General features: G+C 44.1%; 1 long non-coding RNA gene across 1 annotated transcript in view; it reads right to left on the minus strand.

Annotated features, from left to right (window-relative positions):
- The window catches only part of LOC144608960 (uncharacterized), a 119,435-nt gene extending 115,216 nt beyond the window's left edge, over positions 1 to 4,219 (minus strand). The window contains exon 1 of the long non-coding RNA XR_013549257.1: positions 3,963 to 4,219. This is a non-coding gene — a long non-coding RNA (uncharacterized LOC144608960). The remainder of the gene's footprint in view (positions 1 to 3,962) is intronic.
- Positions 4,220 to 22,885: the final 18,666 nt, after the last annotated feature.

Genomic DNA, 22,885 nt, shown 5'->3' on the forward strand with positions numbered 1-22,885 from the left:
ATTGAGCTGAAATTAAAATATAACAAACAGAGGGGAGAAGGAGGGGTAACACAGAACAAACTAACATTAACACTCAGCCAAGTAAGGTCAGAATATAACTCACACCGTGAAATAATCCCAAAATAACTCCTTCCAAACCTTAAATCCAACCGAAACCAATATCGCAATTACCCCCAAGGCCCGCGATCACATAGATAAAATTGTACCTATATTTACTTGGCTTCAGCCGAATGCCATCCAGGAATACATTGGCCTTGCTAATGCGAATTTCCTTTTCGGAATTCCTTAGGACGGATGGCATCATCGGCGCCGGCATCAACGGTTGGATAAGTTGTAATCATGAGGTCTGTCCGTTTCTTATAATTGCCACAAGAATGTTTTGTGGGAGGGGAGGGGAGGGGGGGGGGTGGGCTGCTGGTGAATGGTGGGTGGGCGTGGAGAGTGAGTGGGGTGGGGGTGAGGAGGTCCGGCTAAGGAAAGTCACTACCTTCCCATCCTCTGCGTACACTTGGCAGTGAACGAGAAGAATAGAGCAGCGCTGATGACTGTGGCCTTTCTCCCCCCCCCCCCTCCCTGTCAGAGACGAGGGGAGGGAGGGAGGGATGGGAGCGAAACAATGAAAAGGTGCCTCACGGCAGCCTAGTTACCATGAATAATGAGCCGGGATGGGTCATGCAATACCCACCAAGTTTAACGCCGCTTCCACGGCCTAGAACGCCGACACATGTACAGTCGCCGCTCTAACTTTAAACCTGCCTGCGTGATGCGAGGTCGCTCCCCCTTCCTGGGCTCTGATTCATCCCTCAAACTTTAGGCAGAAAGCGCATGGAGGATTTTCGCGCGGAGGAGCCGGCGAGATGGAAGGAGAGTCGGCGGCGGCGGCAGCGAGGATTCGGTGCCAGCTCGCATTGCGCCGGCAAATGGTCGCCCCCAAGATACCGATCCCACTCGTGGAAGGATGCTGGAGGCTGCATCTCGAATGCCGGCGATCTGAGAGGGGTGGGCGGTGGGGGAGTGGGATGGAGGGGGGTGGGGGGGGTGGAGACCGGCGGGGAGCTGCTGTCTTCGTCCCTCCTGACATGTACCTACCCGCCGACGTGAGATCAGCCTCTCGCTCTGCGTCTGAAGACTCTGTGGCCGCGTCTCTCCAAATCTCTCCAATCTCCAGCCTCAACCTTCCTCCTGCGCAGCCCGGCGCTGACGTCAGCCCCAGCACTAACCCACACAACTGAACCACCGCCACTTGTCTTGTTCCAAGCGGTGGGGGCTTGGAACCGCCCGCCATCCCAACGCAGCACCCATGACTCCCCACCAACGCCGTCTCCTTCACGCTCACCTTCAGCCAGCTACTGTTCCCATCACATCTCTCAGCTCATTTCACCCCGGAATCCCCCCCCCCCCCCCCTTGAAGTTCAGCTAACGTTCTCGACACAACAGCCAGCTACGGGCTCGCTACAACACACACACACACACACACACACACACACAGCGCGGGCAGGTCTACGTATTCACCTCAGCAACCGCTTTCACAAATGGCATCGGATTTTCTCTGCCTGTTTTTAACAATTTCACATTTTCCCTTCTCCCTTACACACAATTTCTTTTTTTCTTTTGCAAAGCGAACATTTACAAATCACCACCTTTTTCACAAAATGTGATTACAATGTGTTCCACTGCGAAATCAAATGCGGGATGTTTCATGTGTTTGTGGAACCCGACGGTATAAATTGCTTAGTTAATGTCAATGTCTTACTTCCTGGGTCTTGTAACTCAATAAGTTTAATAAAATCTCAGCTGTGGCGAGAGAGGAAATCGAACCCTCTTGTAAACGTTTTTTATTTTGTGTTTACTTGTACTTTGTAATGTGATGAGGGGTCTGGACCCCGCACAGCCTGAATGGGAAGACAAAAGTCTCTCGCCCTCGTCTGCGGTGTGTTGCCAGGGCGCAAGGTTGCCGCCTCCCGTGGTCCACAAACGGGCAGGACCAGCGGGGAAGAGACCGATGCATGAACTTGACAGCAGGAGAGACTATCAATCTGATAGGCGACAGCTCAAGTTCATTATCACCCGCCATTCCCACAGTCTCTGCTCATTTCAGCACCTCTCTCTCTCTCTCTCCCTCTCGCTCGCTCGTTTTCTCCGCCTCCCCGCCCCTCTTTCTCCCTCTTACTCTCCCCTCCCCCAACCCTACCAACCTATCTCTTTTTATATCTCTATCTATCAACGTATCTTTTATATCTCTATCGATTTCTGTATCCATCTGTGCACCTATCTCTCTGACTCTCTGTCTATCCATCTATCGATCTATCTATGTCAGTCTATCTATCTATCATATATATAATACACACACACACACACACACATATATATATATATATAGAATCTAAATCAAGGATTAATTTCGCAATGTGAGTCAGAATATATATATATTCGCAATGTAAGTCAGAATATATATATATCAGAATATATATATATATACATATATATATATTCTGACTTACATTGCGAATATATATATATATTCTGACTTACATTGCGAAATTAATCCTTGATTTAGATCCTTTATATTTTCTTTTAAATGTAAATTCGCTTGAAAATCCAATAAATTGTAAATAGGCCAATAAGATCCAACGTTATAAGTCTTATGTTGGATAAAAGGGACTTTTAAATCATGCTAATTATATTTCGCGGGAAATTATGTATATAATGTAAATAAAAAATAATGAAAACCAGGTTAATACTAAAATAATATGTAATTATATTCAATGCCAGCAAATTCTTCCTTTGTATATTTTAGTTTCCAACAATTCCTAAGACAATAAGTTTCCTGAGAGTTAATTTTTCCCAATTAGTTTCAGAGTCCGACTTGCGCAGTTCGCTTATCACCAATCCCGCGCTTCCTATTGAATTACATCTGCTTCATTGCTCCTGAAATAACCACGCCAAACCAACTTTAGCACCGACAGTTTCTCACACGCTGGATTGGAGGAGCGGTCGGGCTGCTCAATTGCATATTTTTTTCCCTCTCTTGCCTTCGCCACCGAAGCGGGCGAACGTGTCCTGAAACTCAACAACATCCAAATTCTTTGTTCCCATCTCATCGGGGGAGCCCATTGTCCGCCCTCCAAACCAAAGACTTCATTTTTAGCAGCGTTTCAATAAATTCGGACATCAAGGCGTTCCGCACACTCCGCCGAACAAAATGATTTATGTCCGGTCTGGGAGTGAAAACGCGTAGATTTTTTGTATAATATTCCACGATATTAAAACAAACCGCGGTTAATTGGACACGCTTACATCAGGTGCGCTGTTCCTTCGGAGAAAAACAAGTTTAGTAAATTAGAGGAACATTTTAAATGGATTTTTTGGGGGGCGGTTTAAATGATCTTAGTTCCAACCAGGTTCTCGGGCGTGGGTGAATCTGCAATCTGACCATTTTCACTCGACTCGTCGCAGGTCCAATTAACTGTGCGTGTGTGTGTGTGTGTGTGTGTGTGTGTGTGTGTGTGTGTGTGTGTGTGAGCGTGAGAGTGTTTGTGTGTGTGTGTGTGTGTTTGTGTGTAGTTGTGGGTGTGTGTTTGTGTGTGTGTATGTGTGTGCTTTGTGTGTGTGTGTGTGTTTGTGAGTGTGTGTGTGGGTGTGTGTGAGTGTATGTGTGTGTGAGTGTGGGTGTGCTGTGTGTATGGGTGTGTGTGCGGGTGTGTGTGTGTGGGTGTATGTGTTTGTGTGTGTGTGGGTATATGTGTGTGTGTGTGTGTGTGTGTCTGTGTGTGTGTGTGTGTGTGTGTGTGTGTGTGTGTGTGTGTGTGTGTGTGAGTATGTGCGTGTGTGTGTGGGTGGGTGGCTGTGTGGGTGTATGTATGTGTGTGTGTGGGGGGGGGTATATATATGTGCGTGTGTGTGGGGTGTGTGTGTTGCGCGTTTTGGATTCTCTCGCCACGTTACAGGGGAGCTTCAGTTACCTTGGGCTGCCGTCTCCTTACATTCCAATCCAGTCTGCGGCGTGTGGTTGTCGACCGTTCCGTCCTTCTCTCGGAGGGGGAGGTGCGCTACTTCAGAGGGAGTCTTCTCACCCTTTTTTCTGCTCGTCCCCCCCTCTCTCTCTCCCTCTCCTCCCTCTCCCTCTGTCTCACACACACACCTTCTCTTTCTCTTTCTCTCCCTCTCTCCCTCGATCTCTCCACGGGCTCCTGTTCGGAAACAGGGTTGGCGAGAGAATGATGAACATCGAGGAAGGACAGGAGATGTCACACAGGCATTTCTGGATGTGTCACTTGGGGGGCAAAACCTACCCACGTCGTCCATACGTCACCTACAAAGTGCACCAACCACTTGCCTCTCCCCTCAATTCTGCGCACTTATTCCAAACCACCTCGTGCGCCGATTGCAACGGCGACCGGCGAGAATATATACAATATATATTAAATACATTTCAATATTTAATGCTTTAAACATAAACCGGGGAGTCCAACACTTCAAAGGGGATGTTGAACCAACGTGAAACGTACGTACGCCGTGTAACGTTGTAAGGCACAGGGGGTTCTAATTGAAAATAAACTCGAATCTTATCACTTTTATTTTTTCGAAATATATATCCCCTTATAGGGACATGGTGTAAATTCCAACTCGCTAAGACCACAGCGAGCAGCCTGATTCCGCGCTGCTCAGACGAGGCTGAATATAATTGTACACAAACGCATATTTAAAACGTGCACAGGGGAAAATGCAGTCGAAAACATTTCTTCAACCCGCACGGCTTCTGGATAATTTCCCCGAAACGCAAGCCTTGGGAGCGCCCCTCTGTCCGTGACTTTTGATTCTATGTGGGGCTTACAAAGACATGGGGATTATTGGAGGTCTATCTGCATGTGCGAATATTCCGAGCCCCTCGTGTTGGTGAGCCGGAGTTGTACTGTATACATTAGAAAGCGTTAATATTAAATATTTGGCTGCATGGGTTGTACGCGAGAACGTGTATCTGTGGCTTTACCTTGTTATCGTCGGGCCTGTGCTAGTCATAGAGTCCGAGCGGTTTTGGGACCTGAAGATTATCCATCAGAAAGCAAATGTTTTTAACACTTTGCCAAGACTCGTTTGGTCGATTGTGGGTGTGTGGCTGGGAGAGGCTCAAACTTATTCAAAATACAAAAAAAAAACCCGAGAGCACTTACAGAATAATTTTTTTTAAGCACTGTACTTTTGCAAACTCACCATATTATAAGATTCCCACACGGGGAGCCGTACAGATAGATGTACATTAATGTCACATTGCCTGCAAGTCAGACAGACCCAACACAAAAAGCAAGGTCCGGCGCTTTTGAATATTTAACATCTCGGAACATGGACATTGGGATTTAAACCGTTAAACAATTCTCTGTTGTTTCCCTACCATATGTTGTCCGCTCTGCTAATCCTTCCGATTCCAATTTTTTTTTTAACCAGCAAGGTGGGTCGCGAATGGTCCCAGAAGTTGTCATCTGTCTACGGCCATCGTGGACTTTAAGATTACACATTTAAAGGTGGAAAGATGTTCACGTTCGCCATGAACTGAAAGGCGCTGAAAGCATGTTTTAAGTAGACAACCCCGAGATTTAATCTCATGCCTAAGATTTAGAACAGTTGAGATTTTTTGCCTGTGCATCTTATCATCGAGAATCAGATGTTTGATTGCATTGTGTTGCAATGCATAGCCCTAAAACTTTAAATAATATTTTAAGCAGTATTTATTATAAACAAATAGATTTTTTCAGCAAAGATTTGTATTAATATTTACTTTATTTTACCCTTTATAAAATGTCCATCACTTTATTGCAAATAAAAATATTTCGCAATGGTAAATCCGAATTTTTTGAATACACATTTATAAAAACAGTTTAGTTATGTTAGACTTTTCTTTGAAAGACACGTTGCTGCTGGATTTATTTTAGAGTAAATTATTTAATAAGATAACCGAAACAATAAACCGGCCACGTTAAACTAACCAGTTGGGTTTTTATTTCAGGTAGAATTTCCAATTGATTTTAAATTTCTTCGACACTAAAATCACCTTTAAGATTAAACACGGGCCTGGAATGATTTTGGTACTTTTGTAGAAACATAGATTCTATGGTGAACCATTGACTCTGACATTACTTCTCTGTAATCACTGTTTTTTATGAAGTGTTTATAGAAGTGGAAATATTTCGCACTGACCGATTGCTGTGAAAATTCTTTCAATTAAAAGAACTTGAAAGAACCCGCTTGCTCGTTTCCATTCATAATATCGTTTGGACTTCACAATTCCCTTTATTTTCTTCTTTTTTTTGTTGCAGAAAGGTCTCTTGTCCTTCGGTCCCATGCTACCGCCCCGCGTACAGAGAAATAGACCACTTCCTCGTGCCCCGGTGGCAAAGGGCGAATTCAGTTCTGTGTGCGAGGGGCACCGGTTAAATGGTTATAATAGGACCCTTGACCCTGTCCTCTGCTTTGTGCCTCTACTAGTGTGGAATCTTTAAAGATGAATGGGAATCCGCTCGTTTTGTTTACATTGTGTTATTTAAGGCCCTATAAACAGTCTCTATTACCATTGTTGTGGCTCTTAATTACAAACTTGTTAAGTTAAAATGATGAAGTGCTTTATCCCAAGTTTGCATTCTTCGTTTTAATTCCCTGAAACGTTATCGTTATCCCCCAACGACCAACGCTTTGACATTTAGGGATTTTCGGTATTTCCTCTTTTAAAATGAAGTGAAGAGTTTCAACTTCGCCTTGCTTGACAAAATATATCACACCTTCTTATTGCTAAAAAGATACTTTGGAATTCGTGGTGTTGTTCGGAGGGTTTGGGGAAATATTGAATAAAAGCTTCAATAGGACAAAGTGCGCGCTTGATTAGGAGGGAAATGTACAAACAACAGCTGGGGTTATGTTTCGTTCAAATGAGGCCCAGAAATGGAAGTCAAGGTGGAGAAAAAAATCCTGACTTTTTACTCCCGGAGAAAATGCATTTTATAATACAAAGCAAAACCCGCATTAATGAAAACACGTGAAATATTTCTGTTTCCTTGCAGTTATTTTGGAGATAGATAGTTCTGCCTGTCGTCGAATTAAGTTTGGTTCACAAGTAGAGTTAATGCAATAAAAACTGCAAATCGTTTTTATCATGGTTTAGAACGGGTTAGTAAAACTTGCACCAATTTACAAAAACTTCACTCGGACATCCAATCAAATATTAAACCCACTGGTCGAAGGGAGTGACGGAGTTGCTAAATGCATGTTTAAAAATCTATTCTTTCAATAAACTGGCTATTTTTACACAAACACGCGTCCTCGTTGCGGATTTGCTTTCACATTAAACATGTCAGCGCACCCGCCAAACTTTTTATTACGCCGCACATTTGCGACGGTGCGGACTTTGATCTTTAACAAATAACATTTTTACAACGATCGAAAAATAAAGCATAGTAAATTTTGGGCATTTGTACCCACATGTATGTGTTGCTAAAATTTTAAAAATCTAATCTGGAAATACAGAAATTCACGAATCATTCCCGTTCGTTGATTTTGTTTATTCCATTGTATGCTAAAATGATACGGTGAGTTTGGGGGAGGGGGTTGTATAATTATAAAATGGAGCCAGAATTTGCCTCTTTGCAGATGGGAATGAGCACAACCCGGCGTGTTTCTGAAGCTGAGATGGAAAACCATGGAGGCGAGCGACCCCCAGTGCAGGAAACAATCGCTACAACTGACGCCTCGACTTGATGTTCAGACCAAACCACATATACAACAATATGTTTAAAAAATACATTCAAATTGAAGGATATTTCAAGTTTACAGTATGTTATGGTGCATGCTTAATGGGACACGTTACATAAAACTGAGACCTTTCACCAGGTACAATTACATTAATCCCCCTTTGTAGTTCACCCTATTTCATTTAAATAATTGGAAAATATCCGCGGATCCAAGATGGTTGGACACCAGAAACAAGCAACACAATCAGGGAGCATAGTTATCCTGGAACAGAATGTGGGATTTCTTAATGGGAACTGGAACAACGTTTTAGAAACGTGAAACCGGTGCAGTGATTGTGTTAATTAACTGGACATAGCATATCCTTGTAAACAATGGAAAATTGCAAACCCATATCCTTATTTTAAAATTCAATTCTAAATAGTGTTCTATTTGATTCTATCTTTTTTATTCTTTATTAGATCTGTCACTCGACTTATGACTTTATATGTTACTGTGCAATTCGAATAACATATTTGAAACTGTTTATTCCCTGGTCTAAATATCGCTGCTCATATTTTTAATGAGATCAATTGTTTGGCTTCATAAACGTGTTAAAATATAACGAGTTTATCTCTCGTTGGCTCTCCAGTGATAGGAGATGTCTATGGGACATATTTAACCAGAAAAACACACTGTATATATCTAACATTACATTAAAAATTGAACTCTTGTCGGTTCAGCTTTGCGGGGATTCTTATATAATGTGACTGATGTAATGTTACAGCCAGTGATTCATCCTCTGACACAATAACAGTTGGGGGGGGGGGGGGGGGGGAGAGATGAAAATATTTTTAGCCGCGTACATAAAAATCGGTTTAGAGCTTCGCTTAGTTTTTGGGATCCGCGTGGTTTCAGAGAGTTGTTTAAAATAAAGGCAACGATTCCTACATCAATTAAATAAATATTATCCATAACACAAAAGGTCACTTTTGAAGAGATTTGCCCTTTGCCGAGTAGAAAGCTTCCCATAAACCAGTCTGGAGAATTCTAAACAAATTTAGCATTCTGAATTCTCATGGAACAGAAAGTTGTGGCTGATTGTGGTTAATATGTGCTCTATAATGCGTGAATGTGGTTTTCAGGATATATTGTGATCTATGTTTATAATAGTACTCTCCAGTATATATCTGCTTTACCATCTAAATTATGGCCACAACGGCAATTAATTTATCTATTAATTGCATAGTGATGTTTCAAAATTTGGAAAAGATTAAAATGCATTCGTTGTATTTTTATAGCGTTTTGGCATCAAAAAAGTTCAATAATAGCGCTCTCAAATACATATATGCGTACATATTTATCCAGCTCCCACATTGCGCATAGGGCGCAGTCTATAGACACACAACAATAAACATACACCCAAATAAAAACATTATATATACTCAAATATATATGTGTGTGTGTGTGTGTGTGTGTGTGTGTGTGTGTGTGTGTGTGTGTGTGTTTATATAATAGACATAGATACGAGACTTGAATATATTGCAACTAAATATCTTGCCTCTATTCAGCTTAAAGTAGGACATTTTAAACTGTCTTGCAAACAAAAACAATATCGTAAATTTAGTATGTGAATAGGTTTTAACGAGGGTGTGAATTTCAAGCCTAGTTTAAACGGTGATAGGACCCAAGATTCCAACACCGTGTAAAGGGAATTGAATGAATTCGAACCAGCTCGCCAATAAATAAACTGTTACTTGCAAAATACCCGCAAGTGTTCGACCAGCTTTCACTTACGAACGCAGTAATTTGCAGGAGAAATGCCTTCAGATCAGTTTAACGGATATTTAACACCGTAACTTTTCGAGTTGTTTTCTGAATGTTACCATCATTGGTTAGGTCAGTTCGAAGACGGTGGTATCGATGCTGAAATGAATCGAATTACTACTGAAAGCCACACGTTTGCACTGAATGTACATGCCCGGTCCTTTAAGAAGTTGACTACTTATTTTGTTCGGACTATCAATACAAATCAGTGTTTATTTCTGTGTTACCAGCAAACAAGATGAGACATAAATCCGGTCCCATATTAATGAAGAATAACATCAATAGATCTAAAATTGACAATTTAAATCTTCAGAGTCAGAGGGATTACAGATATGGCTCTGAATTTTCATACATCACTGCAAAAGTTATTATTAAATGATTATTTCCTATGTTACGTTCGTGTAACATGATTTTAAAAAATGTCACATTTTTTTTGTTTATCTTCCAAAAATGAGTTAGGTGCAAATCAGTTTCAATGAAGTTCGGGATTTTCATGGTGAAAATATATTATTTTAAATACTATTATTCCTCATATTGAAATTAAATAATTCGATAAATATTAGACCGTCCCTAAAAAATGAATTAACTAATAACAATTCTTGGTAATTAATTGAACAGTGAATATAAGCTGTACCGCCTTTGTGTACGTGTTTTTTTTTTCATTCCTACTAATACAACTGTGTGGTCCATAAAATGTCATTCTTTCAGTTAATACATTCGCCAACATGCCTTAAAATATATATTTTTTAATTTATTACGCTTTCTCTTTCCCGTGCTATGAATTTAATTTTCTTTAACTTTTGTGTTTGAATTTTTTTTTATTGCAATTTACATTCTGGGTAAACGGTGAAACGTTTCGCTCATCCCGAACGCGAAAACAGACTTAAAATCGCCGACATTTCGTTATGTTTAACGACTCGCCAGACGCTGCCGGTGGGTTAGAGATTAAAAGTTGTCATTAAACAATAGGAAAGTTTTACAATGAAATGGAATGTGGATTATTGGCAGGTGTTACTGAGGAGTGTAAGAGGATACACCTAACTCGGGCTGGGCACTGTAGAAATATGAGGCTTGAAATAAGACAATAGAATTGGCGTCGGATGCAGTAGAATTAGATGCCAACCAGATGCAAAACTAAACATACTCCAGCATTACTTTCTACATTGTTCGACTTGCTGGATCAATATCACTGGAGGCAGTGCTAAACCTCGCCACCGTCGCTGTAAATTTTCAATTTAATAATTCTTACGGTTCACTTTGAAATTGGTAAATACAATCCATGGAAATTGTCAAATGTTTATCTCATACATTTATTTTCAGAGCATTCTGGCCAAATTTCGTTTCACTACGATATTATCAGTGAAATGCCACACTCTATTCCTGCTCAACCTCTACAACCCTGTGCTACTTTTTACACCGAGATTGGTGGGTGCCAAGAAACGCTGCCAAAGGTGGTGGTGGAGGCAGATACGATAGTGGCGTTTAAGAGGCTTTCAGATAGGCACGTGGATATGCGGGGATATGGATAGTGTGCAGGCAGATGGGATTGGTTTAGCTTGACATCAGGTCTGGCACATACGTTGTGGGCCGAAGGGCCTGTACTGTTCCATGTGGAAACAATGAACTGCAGGTGCTGGTTTACAAAATCTGTACTGCTCTATGTGTAGGAAGGAACTGCAGATGCTGGATTAAACCGAAGATAGGCTCGAAAAGCTGGAGTAACTCAGCGGGACAGGCAGCATCTCTGGGGATAAGGAATGGGTGACGTTTCGGGTCGAGGCCCCTCTTCAGACTGTTTGTTGTATGTTCTAGTGCCATTTATAATCCTATCCCTTTGATTTCGCCACTGAACGCTGCGATAGATATTCTCAACATGAAACAACTAAAGCAAAGTCCCAATTTGGCCAAGCGCCGCCAGCACCAGAAGTTTCCAGACTTGTCCCCTGGCGCCCACCCCAGCCAAGACCACCCTCCCCATCGGCGTTACCACGCGGAATGCCTCCAACCCGCACGTTTGACTACCCAGGAAGGGCTTTGAAATCGGGCAACGAATAATGACCGCACGCCTGTACACCTACCCACCAAATACAGACATACACTTATTTACAAAATAATGACTGGGAATGGGAGACTGGCTTGAGTTAGTTACTGGGCCGCGACATCAGATGTGATATTGCTAGTTTCTAATTAACTGCATGGTTATAAACAGCCTCTCCGCCCGGAGTGTCTCGGCTCTCGGACTGTTCGCACTGACTGACTGTCCGAGGCGTTGCAGCTCGCTTCGCTGTGTGCCAGCTGGGATTCATTGCACATTCAGGGACAAACTTCCGAATTCACCGGTTTTTGTTTGAATTCGCGCTGTTTCGAGTGAACAAAGCTTCCAGCCCCCCCCGGCGGCGTTACATCGGAAACCTGGCTTGCCATGTGCCATCAAACAATTTAGAAAGATAAATTGTTCGAATATTAAATTGAGTCGGGGTGTCAGCACAAGCTGGGAGAAAAGGGGTCGGGGCCGGGATACAGAACTCATCGATTGACGTTCGCCAGAATTTGCCCCTGGATGACACTCTTTCCACCCACGCCATTGACATGATTGTGGGAGGAAATTCGCTCCTGCGCTCAGTTCCATAAAGATTACAACGCCCACATTGCGACTATTAAGTGGAAGATTTTTTTTTAAACAAAAAGATAATCCGTGTTGCGATAGCAAGTGAGAAAGTCTGTGTGTGGATGTCAAGCGAAGGGACAGCTGATTGATGTAGGGATCGTTGTCTGTGCATTCTGCTGGGTGTGTGTGTGTAGTTTGTGTGTGTGTGTAGTGTGTGTTTGTGTGAGTGCGTGTGCGTGTGTGTGCAGTGTGTGCAGGAGAGAGAGTGGGTGTGTGATTAGGGCGTTGTCAGGTGGGTATTTAGGGTCGGCTTGCCGCTAGTACAATGTACCGCACACCCTCACACCGCCCGATGACACCACTCTCGCCCGCAGTGCAAAGCCCACCTCGCCCATTGAAAGGTGCCGCTCCCCTCTGGTGCAGGGAAAGCGTAACATCTTCGTGAAATGATATAGACGCAAAATGCTGGAGTAACTCAGTAGGACATGCAGCATCTCTGGAGAGAAGGAATGGGTGACATTTCGGGTCTAGACCCTTCAGACCAAGAGTGAAATGATAATATTGGTAATAATGTCTCTAACTTCAAGTAACCATTGCATTCTCTCTCTCTCTCTCTCTCTCTCTCTCTCTCTCTCTCTCTCTCTCTCTCTCTCTCTCTCTCTCTCTCTCTCAGGCCCTCCCCCACCCTAGTCGGCCTGCTGTGTTTCACTGTCTGTATAACTCGTTATCACCTTCACCACAGCCAACAATGGACCATTGTGGGCTCCACCTTTCCTTTATCATCGTTACTTTTTGCATTTATTTCATCCATTTGTTCTACATCCCTCTATGTCCCCTAATTTGAGGAAGGACATCCTTGTAATTGAGGCAGTGCAGCGTAGGTTCACGAGATTGATCCCTGGGATGCCGAGACTGACATATGAGGAATGATTGAAAAGGCTAAGCTTGTATTCACTGGAGTTTAGAAGGATGAGAGGGGATCTTATAGAAACATATAAAATTATAAAAGGACTGGACAAGCTAGATGCAGGAAAAATGTTCCCAATGTTGGGCAAGTCCAGAACCAGGGGACACAGTCTTAGAATAAAGGGGAGGCCATTTAAAACTGAGGTGAGAAAAAACTTTTTCACCCAGAGAGTTGTGAATTTGTGGAATTCTCTGCCACAGAGGGCAGTGGAAGCCAAATCACTGGATGGATTTAAGAGAGTTAGATAGAGCTCTAGGGGCTAGTGGAATCAAGGGATATGGGGAGAAGACAGGCACGGGTTATTGATTGGGGACGATCAGCCATGAGCACATTGATTGGCGGTGCTGGCTCGAAGGGCCGAATGGCCTCCTCCTGCACCTATTTTCTATGTTTCTATGTTTATATGTTTCTATGTCACTGTATATATCTCTCGTTTCCCTCTCCCCTGACTCTCAGTCTGAAGAAAGGTCTTGACCCGAAACGTCACCTACTCCATTTCTCCACAGGTGCTGCCTGTCTCGCTGAGTTACTCTAGCATTTTGTGTCTATCTTCGGTTTAAACCAGCACCTGCAGATCCTTCCAACACGGTCAAATGATGACTATTGGTCAGGGGCCGCCTCAGTGTTAGGTGGGAGTTGTGGGATGGGCGTCAAAGGCGGGCTAGCCGAAAGCATACATTCCCAGTCCCGCCTTGCCCCATTCAATGGCAGATGCTGACCCGTCCACCTTACCTCACCTCTCCACAGCATAACCAAGGACCCTGGCTACTCCCTCTTCTCCCCTCTCCCGTCAGACAAAAGGTATCGAAGTGTGAAAATGCACACCACCAGATTCAGGGACAGTTCCTTCCCGGCTGTTATCAGGCAACGGAACCATCCCACCACAACCAGAGAGCAGTGCTGGGCTACTATCTACCTCATTGGTGACCCTCGGACTATCCTTGATCGGACTTTGCTGGCTTTACCTTTATCCCCCATCATGTATCTGTACGCTGTAAATGGTTCGATTGTCATTATATGTTGTATTTCTGCTGACGCAACAAAAGCTTTTCACTGTAGCTCGGTACACGTGACAATAAACTACAATTCTTGATTAGAACAGGTGTCAGGGGTTATGCGGAGGGGGCAGAAAAATGGGATTAGGAGGCAGAGATCAGCCATGATTGAATGGAGGAGTAGATTCGATGGGCCGATTGGCCTAATTCTGGTCCTATAACTTGCGAACTAGACTGAAACCTCCGTCGCCGGGTCGATGGCGGCTGTGTTAGATCAAGGAATGGCAGAAAATTGGTGTTCATCCTCTATACAACCCCACCCACCGCACCCTGCCCATGTTGACAGTCATCGATCCTTCGATATAATGACTCTCTTATTGATAAATACATCAAGGTATTTCTGAGGCTACACTGACCGATCACATGGACTCGGGACTCGTCTCATTAGAGGCTCAAATTGTGGTTTATAGCTTAGCGGCTGTATTAGGCGATTACATTGATCGATCAGGTTGTTTAGTATTGAGAAATACACCATGGAAACACGCCATTCGCCCCCCTGAGTCCATACTGACCGATCAACCGTTCACGCTAGTTTTATGTTATCCCACTTCCTCATCCACTCCCAACACACTAGGGGCAATTTACAGTGACAAATCTACCTATAAACCAGCGCGTCTTTGGGATGTGGGAGGAAACCGGAGCACCCGGAGGAAACCCACGCAGTCACAGGGAGAAAGTGCAAACTCCACACAGATTAAACCAGGGTTTCTGGCGCTGCGAGGCAGCAAACTACTGCTGCACCACTGCGCCGTCCTTAATATGGATTATCTTGGCTGATCACAAGGAACTGCAGATGCTGTTTTACAAAACAAAAGACACAAAGTGCTGGAGTAACTCACCTGGTCAGGCAGCATCTCTGGAGATCATGGATAGGTGATGTTTCGTTCGAAGAGACCCGGCCTGAAACCTCAACTATCCACGTTCTCCAGAGATGCTGCCCGACCCGCTGAGTTACTCCAGCACTTTGTGTCTTTTTTTGGTTGATCACAATGCACAATTAAACCGATCACATTCCTGATATTCCAAACTTTATGGCGCATAATTCTCCCGAGCAAACTTCTTCCTGATATTTAAAAATGTGTTGGTTTCCTTCACAATGACAATGATTTGAACGCTGCCACAAACACCCTCGCCCGGATGCGCTGGGCATTAGTCCCCGGACACCCCCTCATGGAGCAGCGCACCTCTGTAACACGGGGCAGCCCCAAAGAGTAACTAAACGGAAACAAAACGACACCACTGGTCCCCAATAACCAACTGAAGCGGCCACACCCTGTGGGATGAAGCACTTGGAGCCATTTATACAATAAACCAGGTGGAGAACACAGACGCTTACAGTATAGTAGTTGAACATGGACCCAAAACTATTAATTTCTATTCACATATTCCTTCTCTGCAGAGATGCTGCCTGACCCGCTGAGTCACAGACTGATACAGACTCCAGCGCTGTGTCTATCTTCGGAACAAATACACAGTTGGGAAGACACGTTATATTACACTGACACATTGCAGACACACCATGCACATCCCAGATTCATGCAAACACTCACACATGCAATATGCAGAGACAGGCACAGCATTACACACACACACACATTCGCACACCCACACATACTCTCACACACACACACACACACACACACACATACACACACACCCACACACACTCGCACACACACACATACTCACACACACACATTCACACATACTTACACACCCACTCACACAGACTCAAATACACACACACACTCACACAGACTCAAACACACACACACACACACTCACACACATACTTACACACCCACTCACACACACGGACTCAAACACACACACAAACTACAGACACGGAACATCATACCAACGCAAACTGCAGAGGCATACACACATGCAGATTCACACACACACAAACACACGCAGATTCACACACACTGGGACATGCATACAACAGATTGACACGCACACAAATCCACGCACACACAGATTCACACACACACAAGCATACAGACAGGTACAGACGGATGCGCAGAGGCGTTCTGCCACACACCCTCCCCGCTCCCACGCGTGTACATACTGTACACAAGGCACACACACAAACGCACACGACACCCCCAGAGACACAGGTGCAATACTTGGAATTAGCTCTAGCAGATCTCCATTTGCGGCCAGCATGGATAAAATGGGCCGAATGGTCCCCTGCGTCTGCGGCAAATGTCTGTGACTCTACAAAAGCAGGCATGAGATGCGTGCACCACAATTCATATGGACAATGGGCACAGTGGCACAGTTTCTGAAGTAGGTCCACAAAGTCCCAAATGCCTTCAGACACCTTCTGGGTAGAGATTCTACCACTATGTTTGACCCAAACTGCGACTGGGGCAGTTAGACTTTGTCCGGTTTGGTCCACACACTAAAAACAATTCACGCTCCTACGGGACTCATTCTGACCGATGTTTGCTTGGCGTTCAAAGCAACCGGTTGCATGGGGAACGCGGACTCGAGGGAATCTGCCTCGGAGCGTTTGTTTCTGTGACTGTGGAGTAGCAATTGTGAGTCGGATGACCCTTCACAGCCCTCTCCTTCCCGGCTTTCTCCAGTCTGATCCCCCTCAGTGTGGTTAGTTGTCACACCGTGCACTGTCACAATTTTCCCCGTCGTTTGGCGTTCAATTGCAGTAGAAATGCCTTCTCTTAACTCCAGAATTAGTCAGTAAAGCGTAGAGTACTGATTTACTGAATCAAACTATTGCAAACTTCAGCCCACAGTATGCAAACTTTTACGAAAACGATTATTTTATAATTTTAAGTCATCTGCAGAAGTGTTTCGGTTGCATTATCTCGTTACCCCCCATTAAATAAGGCGAATTCTGCACGCTATGCTGGAATCTTTTACACGAAATTGAAACTTTAAGCTTTAAAGGGTCACAATTACGCGTTGAAATCTGTCCGCCCTCTTGCAATGCACAAGTTGCAAAAATGCACAAATGTTTCTGAACTTTCTAACTTACGGTGTCGCACTTAGTTTCTGTTCTGCTCCCCTGTCGCTGCGGCGGTGACTGTCCGGGGTCCTCCTCACTGTGCGGGAGGGAGGGGGGTGAGGCGTGGCTCACGCCCGCCATCTGCCGGGCTCGCCGCCAAACTGCAGCCGTGGGGCGGGGGACGGGATCAGTTGATGTCAAAATTTCAAAATTTCAGTTGATGTCAAAATTTCAAAATTTCAGTTAATGTCAACATTTCAAAATTTCAGTTAATGTCAAAATTTCAAAATTTCAAAATTTCAAAATTACAGTTGATGTCAAAATTTCAAAATTTCACCTATTCCTTTTCCTCAAGATGAATGAATGAGTGAATAAGTTTATTGGCCAAGTATGTGCACATACAAGGAATGTGCCTTGGTGCTCCGCTCACAAATGACAACACAAACATAGAGTTAACAATTAAGAAAAGAGCATAAACACATCAAAACAATAAGGATACAACATTACGGTATAAACATGTGGGTGAAAATAAACCAGAGCAAAAAAGAGACTACAGACTTTGGTTATTGAGTAGAACTACTACTCGTGGAAATAAAAGCTGTTTTTATGTCTGGCTGTGGATGCCGCCTGGCCTGCTGAGTTGCCCCAGCTTTTTGTATTTACCATATAGGCTAACTCAGCGTGTCTGGCAGCATCTCCGGAGAACATGGATTGGTGATGTTTGAGGTCGGGACCCTTCTTCGGACATGGTGATGCCACTTTTAGTGAACAGTATACGTACTTTCTCTGCTCTGAAGACTGAAGAAGGGTCCTGACCTGAAACATCACCGATCTATGTGCTCCCGAGATGCTCTGCCTGACCCGCTGAGTTACTCCAGCACTTTGTGTCATTCATTGGAAACTAGCATCTGGAGTTCCTGGTCTCTATGGATGAGCAAAGGCTCTGCTTCCACCATCTGGAAGAACACAGCAGTGGAAGCATGGGAAACCAGTCACTCAATACCATCAAATCTGAGTCTCACTTGTGAATATATGACCATTGGTGGACAATCCTACTCAACTGTATAAATCTGTACACCTCGTAGACTATAACTGTCTAGGAAGATAGTTTACCATCAAGGTATCAAGGACCATAGGGAATGCTTGGACAATCATATCTGCATCCCATGTGAAAATTAAAACAGGACTTACTTTTTTCTTTGCACTTTCTCCAAGAATCCTCCCACTGAAATGTCAATTGAATCATAGTCATACAGCATGGAAACAGGCCCTTCAGCCCAACTGGTCCATGCTGACCAAGATGCCACATCTAAGCTAGCCCTGCCTGCCCATGTTTGACCCTTATCCCTCCAAACCTTTCAAACTCATGCATCTCTCCAAGTGACTTTCAATTGCTGTTTCGTACCTCAACTACCTCCTCTGGCAGCTCGTGCCAAATACCCACCAACCTCTGGGTGAAAAAGGTTGCCCCTCAACTTTTCTAATCTATTAAATCTTCCTTTTAAATCTTTCCCCCCTCATCTTAATCCTATGACCTCTGGGTCCTCAAAACCCTTCAATTTTCATAGCGACTGGTGCACCCAGGACTTTCCACTCCTAAGTGGTGAAGTGTCCATATTTTTATAATTCACGATAGTTCAACCATATTAAATGCATTCAAAGTAAATTCACACTCATGCGTGCCAGCAGGCACCTCCCAAACCCTCAGCATCTGTCACATGAAGGAACAAGGGAAGACACATGGAAACTCTGTCCATTCCTCTCCAAGAAACCACCCATTATCCAAATCCGGGTATTCCTACCACCTTACTACCCTACCACCCACCCTTCCGGACCCGAAACGTTAACCATCCTTTTACTCCAGAGATGCTGCATGACATGCTGACTTACTCAAGCACTTTGTGTCTACCTTTGGTATAAACCAGCATCTGCAGTTCTTTGTTCTTCGATCTTTCTCTGTTTAGTTTAATTTAGTTTAAAGATACAGCATGGAAACAAACCCCTCGGCCCACCAAGTCCACCTCAACCATCGATGATCCGTTCACACTAGTTATTCCACTTTATCATCCACTCCCAACACACTTGGGACAATTTTACAGAGGCCAATTAACCGACAAACCCGCATGTCTTTGGGATGTGGGAGGAAAGCCGAGCACCCGGAGAAAGCCCATACGGTCACAGGGAAAACGTACAAACTCCACACAGACAACACCCGAGGTCAGGATCAAACTAGGGTCTCTGGCGCTGTAATGCGCCACCGTGCCACTCTGGATCTCCGCTGGTCTGTAATTTGTCAGCCATGAATATTGTTAACGTCTCAATGGATGGGTTAGCTGGAGAATAGTGGGGAGAGGGTGAGGGGAATGGAGAGGGGACAAGGGGGAGAGGGAGACGGAGATGGAGGGGGAGTAGATGAGGCGGTGTGGGAGCGGAAGAGGGTTAGGGAGAGAGTGAGGGAGAGGGAGCAGTAAAAACCCGTTTAATTGTTATATTTACCGGCAACAGAACAATAAAATTCTTACACTGCATTTAACAGACTTTTAAATATAATACACATAGATAATATATAATCAATAATACAATGAATGAACAACCATAATACTTCTGTAGAAGGGTCTCGATCCGAAAAATCACCTCATCCTTTTCTCCGGAGATGCTGTCTGACCCGTTGAGTTACTCCAGCTTTTTGTGCCTATTTTTGGTTAAAATCAGCCTCTGCCGATCCTTCCTGCACATTGTAACTGAGGTTATTATTGTACAGGGTTCAAGTGCCTGATGGTTACTGGGATGAAGTTGTTCCTGAACCTTAGGCTCCTGTACCTTCGTCCCATCGTTAATAGCAAAATGAGGGGGGTGAGGGTCTTTGGTGTAATTGGCTGTTTTTGTGAGGGAGAGAGAGAGAGTGAGAGGGGGAAAGAGGGAGAGATGGGGAGAGAGAGAATGAGGTGGAAAGGAGGGTGAGTAAGAAAGCGAATGATTCTTCTTGCAATGTCTTGATGCCTCTGATTCTGAATTGTGATGGCTTTTGAGTTAGTGATACAGACCATTGGAAGGGTCCTTTGTTGTCAGTGCAGTGACTGCTGCCTAGAGGGCAATTTGATCAAACATGGATAGGATGTCAAATCCCTCTGTGACTTTTCTCAATTCAGAGGTGTTTCACGAGAGTTTTAAAATGCAGCTTATTCATCTAAAAGGTTTTCCCCTGTAACTGCACTTGAAAACGAACCATCTATGATATATCTTTATTTAAGGAGTGTAATACCTATGCATTCCCTTTGATTCCACTTCATGCTCGGTAGATGCTACTTGACAACACTGATGCACCCTCATCATTCCTATTGTGACAGCACATGTCACTTTCACACAGTGCCACAATGGCTCTGCTCCGTCTTATGACTGAGGCAAGACATTAACACTGGATCCTTCCTGTTCACAATCTTCCCTGCAGTTGGTTTAAAGGCTCTTTCTCGGGGGAACTATCCCTTGAAACCGGTTGCAATGAACAGGTAGATCTGCCCACAAAACCGCAAAGTTTAATTGCTGTCAAGTTAATTAAAAACTATTCAAGGGGATCTCAGGGTCAGTGAAGAAACTGACACTCTGACTCTAAAGATCTTTGCACTTTTCTTTGAAGCCCGGCTCAGAAATGTGATTGTATCATTTGTCGAGAAATGTGACAGATAGAAAATGTACATTAGACGTGACAATTTTATACGAGAGGAGGATGGAAAGCCATTATTCCTTCTTACAGCTCCCTGAAAGTGGCAGCGCAAGTAGAGAAGGTGCCTTCATCAGTCGGGACATTGGGTTAAAGAGTCAGAAAGCCACGATGAGACTCTGCAACAACCAACATTCATGGAAAGCTTTAAAAATCCCCATGGACACCATGTGCTCCCTCTCCAGGGACATGTAAGCACGCACGTAGGCCTGCAAGAGGGGCAGGCAGTTGATTAGGGCAGAACCCTCGACTTCCCATTGCCTGGACCATTGAAGGCCCATCTTGGCCAGGCCCTAGGGGCAAACAGAACTGTGTGTGACTGGAAACACTCTGACCAAGGTCACTGAGTAAAACAAGATGCACTGCTGCTGCGTCCATCTCCATTACAATGTTCACCACTCAAAATGTAAAGGCTAAGCTGTAAGAAACAGATTTGTCATCTCTGTTTTGAGGAAGCGTATCTCTGATTGAACTGTTTGAGTATCAGTATAAAAGATAGCTTCACTTCCATTAGTATTCAGTGAGGAACTGGCCACATATTCTGTGCGAGGGCTGGGTTGCTGGTTCCACAGAATTGATGAAGAAGATTTTGGTTGTTGTACCATTGATACCTCAATTGTTCACACCATTAAATGAGCTCTGATGGTGAAGTCTTCGATGTACTAGTTTCTTTGCGATGGCATTCTCCAAGATGTTTGTATACATGCATGTATAGAGATATGTTTGTACACACAAACACACACATACACACACACACACACACATATATATACACCAATGAGCCAAAATATTATGACCACTGACAGGTGAAGTGAATAACATTGATTATCTTGTTACAATGGCACCTGTCAAGGGGTGGGATATATTAGGCAGCAAGTGAACAGTCAGTTCTTGATGTTGATGTGTTGGATGCAGCAGAAATGGGCAGGAGTAAATACCTGAGCGACTTTGACAAGGGCCAAATTGTTATGGCCAGACGTCTGGGTCAGAGCATCTCTGAAACGGTAAGGCTTGTGGGGTGCTCCCGGTCAGCAGTGGTGAGTACCGACCGACATGGTCTGAGGAGGGACAAACCACAAACCAGCGACAGGGTGTTGGGCGCCGAAGGCTCATCGATGCGCGAGGGCAACGTAGGCTATCCCGTCTGGTCCGAAACGACAGAAGGTCGACTGTGGCACAAGTCACAGAAAATTTTAGTGGTGGTCACGGGAGAAATGTATCACAATAAACAATCCATCTGCTGCGTATGGGGCTGCACACGGAGGACCAACAGCATATTAGGCAGGTGGTCATAATGTTTTGGCTCATCAGGTCATAATGTTTTGGCTCATCAGGTCATAATGTTTTGGCGGTTCAGTGTATATATATATATATATAGGCAGCATCTCTGGATAGAAGGAATTCCTTCTCTCATTTCCTTCTCTCTCCCATTCCTTTTCTCCAGAGATGTTGCCTGTCCCACTGTTACTCCAGCATTTCGTGTACATCTTCGGTTTAAACCAGCATCTGCAGTGTGTGTGTGTGTGTGTGTGTGTGTGTGTGTGTGTGTGTGTGTGTGTGTGTGTGTGTGTGTGTGTGTGTGTGTGTGTGTGTGTGTGTGTGTGTGTGTGTGTGTGTGTGTGTGTGTTTTCTCATTTATTATATTGTTTGTAGAGTACTGTGTTTGCATATTCAGTTGTGCTGCTGCAAGTGAGAATTCCATTGCTCTGACTGGGACATATGCCAATTAAACACTCTTGACTACCATTGAATAGTTGGATGCAAGATGCAATTGGTGAAGAGGGTTGAGTGTGTCTCTACTAACACCCAGGAGCTGTTCCAGGTACATTCACTATAACTTGTGAGATCTTTGTCCCAACTGGAAGCTCATGGAACTGCAGATGCTGGGATCTTGAGCAAAAACACCAATTGTTGGAGGAACTCAGTGGCTCAGGCAGTCCCTATGGAAGGAATGGACAGGCGGTGTTTCAGGTTGTCACGTCACCTATGCGTTCAGGTGAACAGTCTGAAGAAGGGTCCCAAC

Source organism: Rhinoraja longicauda, chromosome 33, assembly GCF_053455715.1.
Source record: "Rhinoraja longicauda isolate Sanriku21f chromosome 33, sRhiLon1.1, whole genome shotgun sequence".
Lineage (NCBI taxonomy): Eukaryota > Metazoa > Chordata > Chondrichthyes > Rajiformes > Arhynchobatidae > Rhinoraja > Rhinoraja longicauda.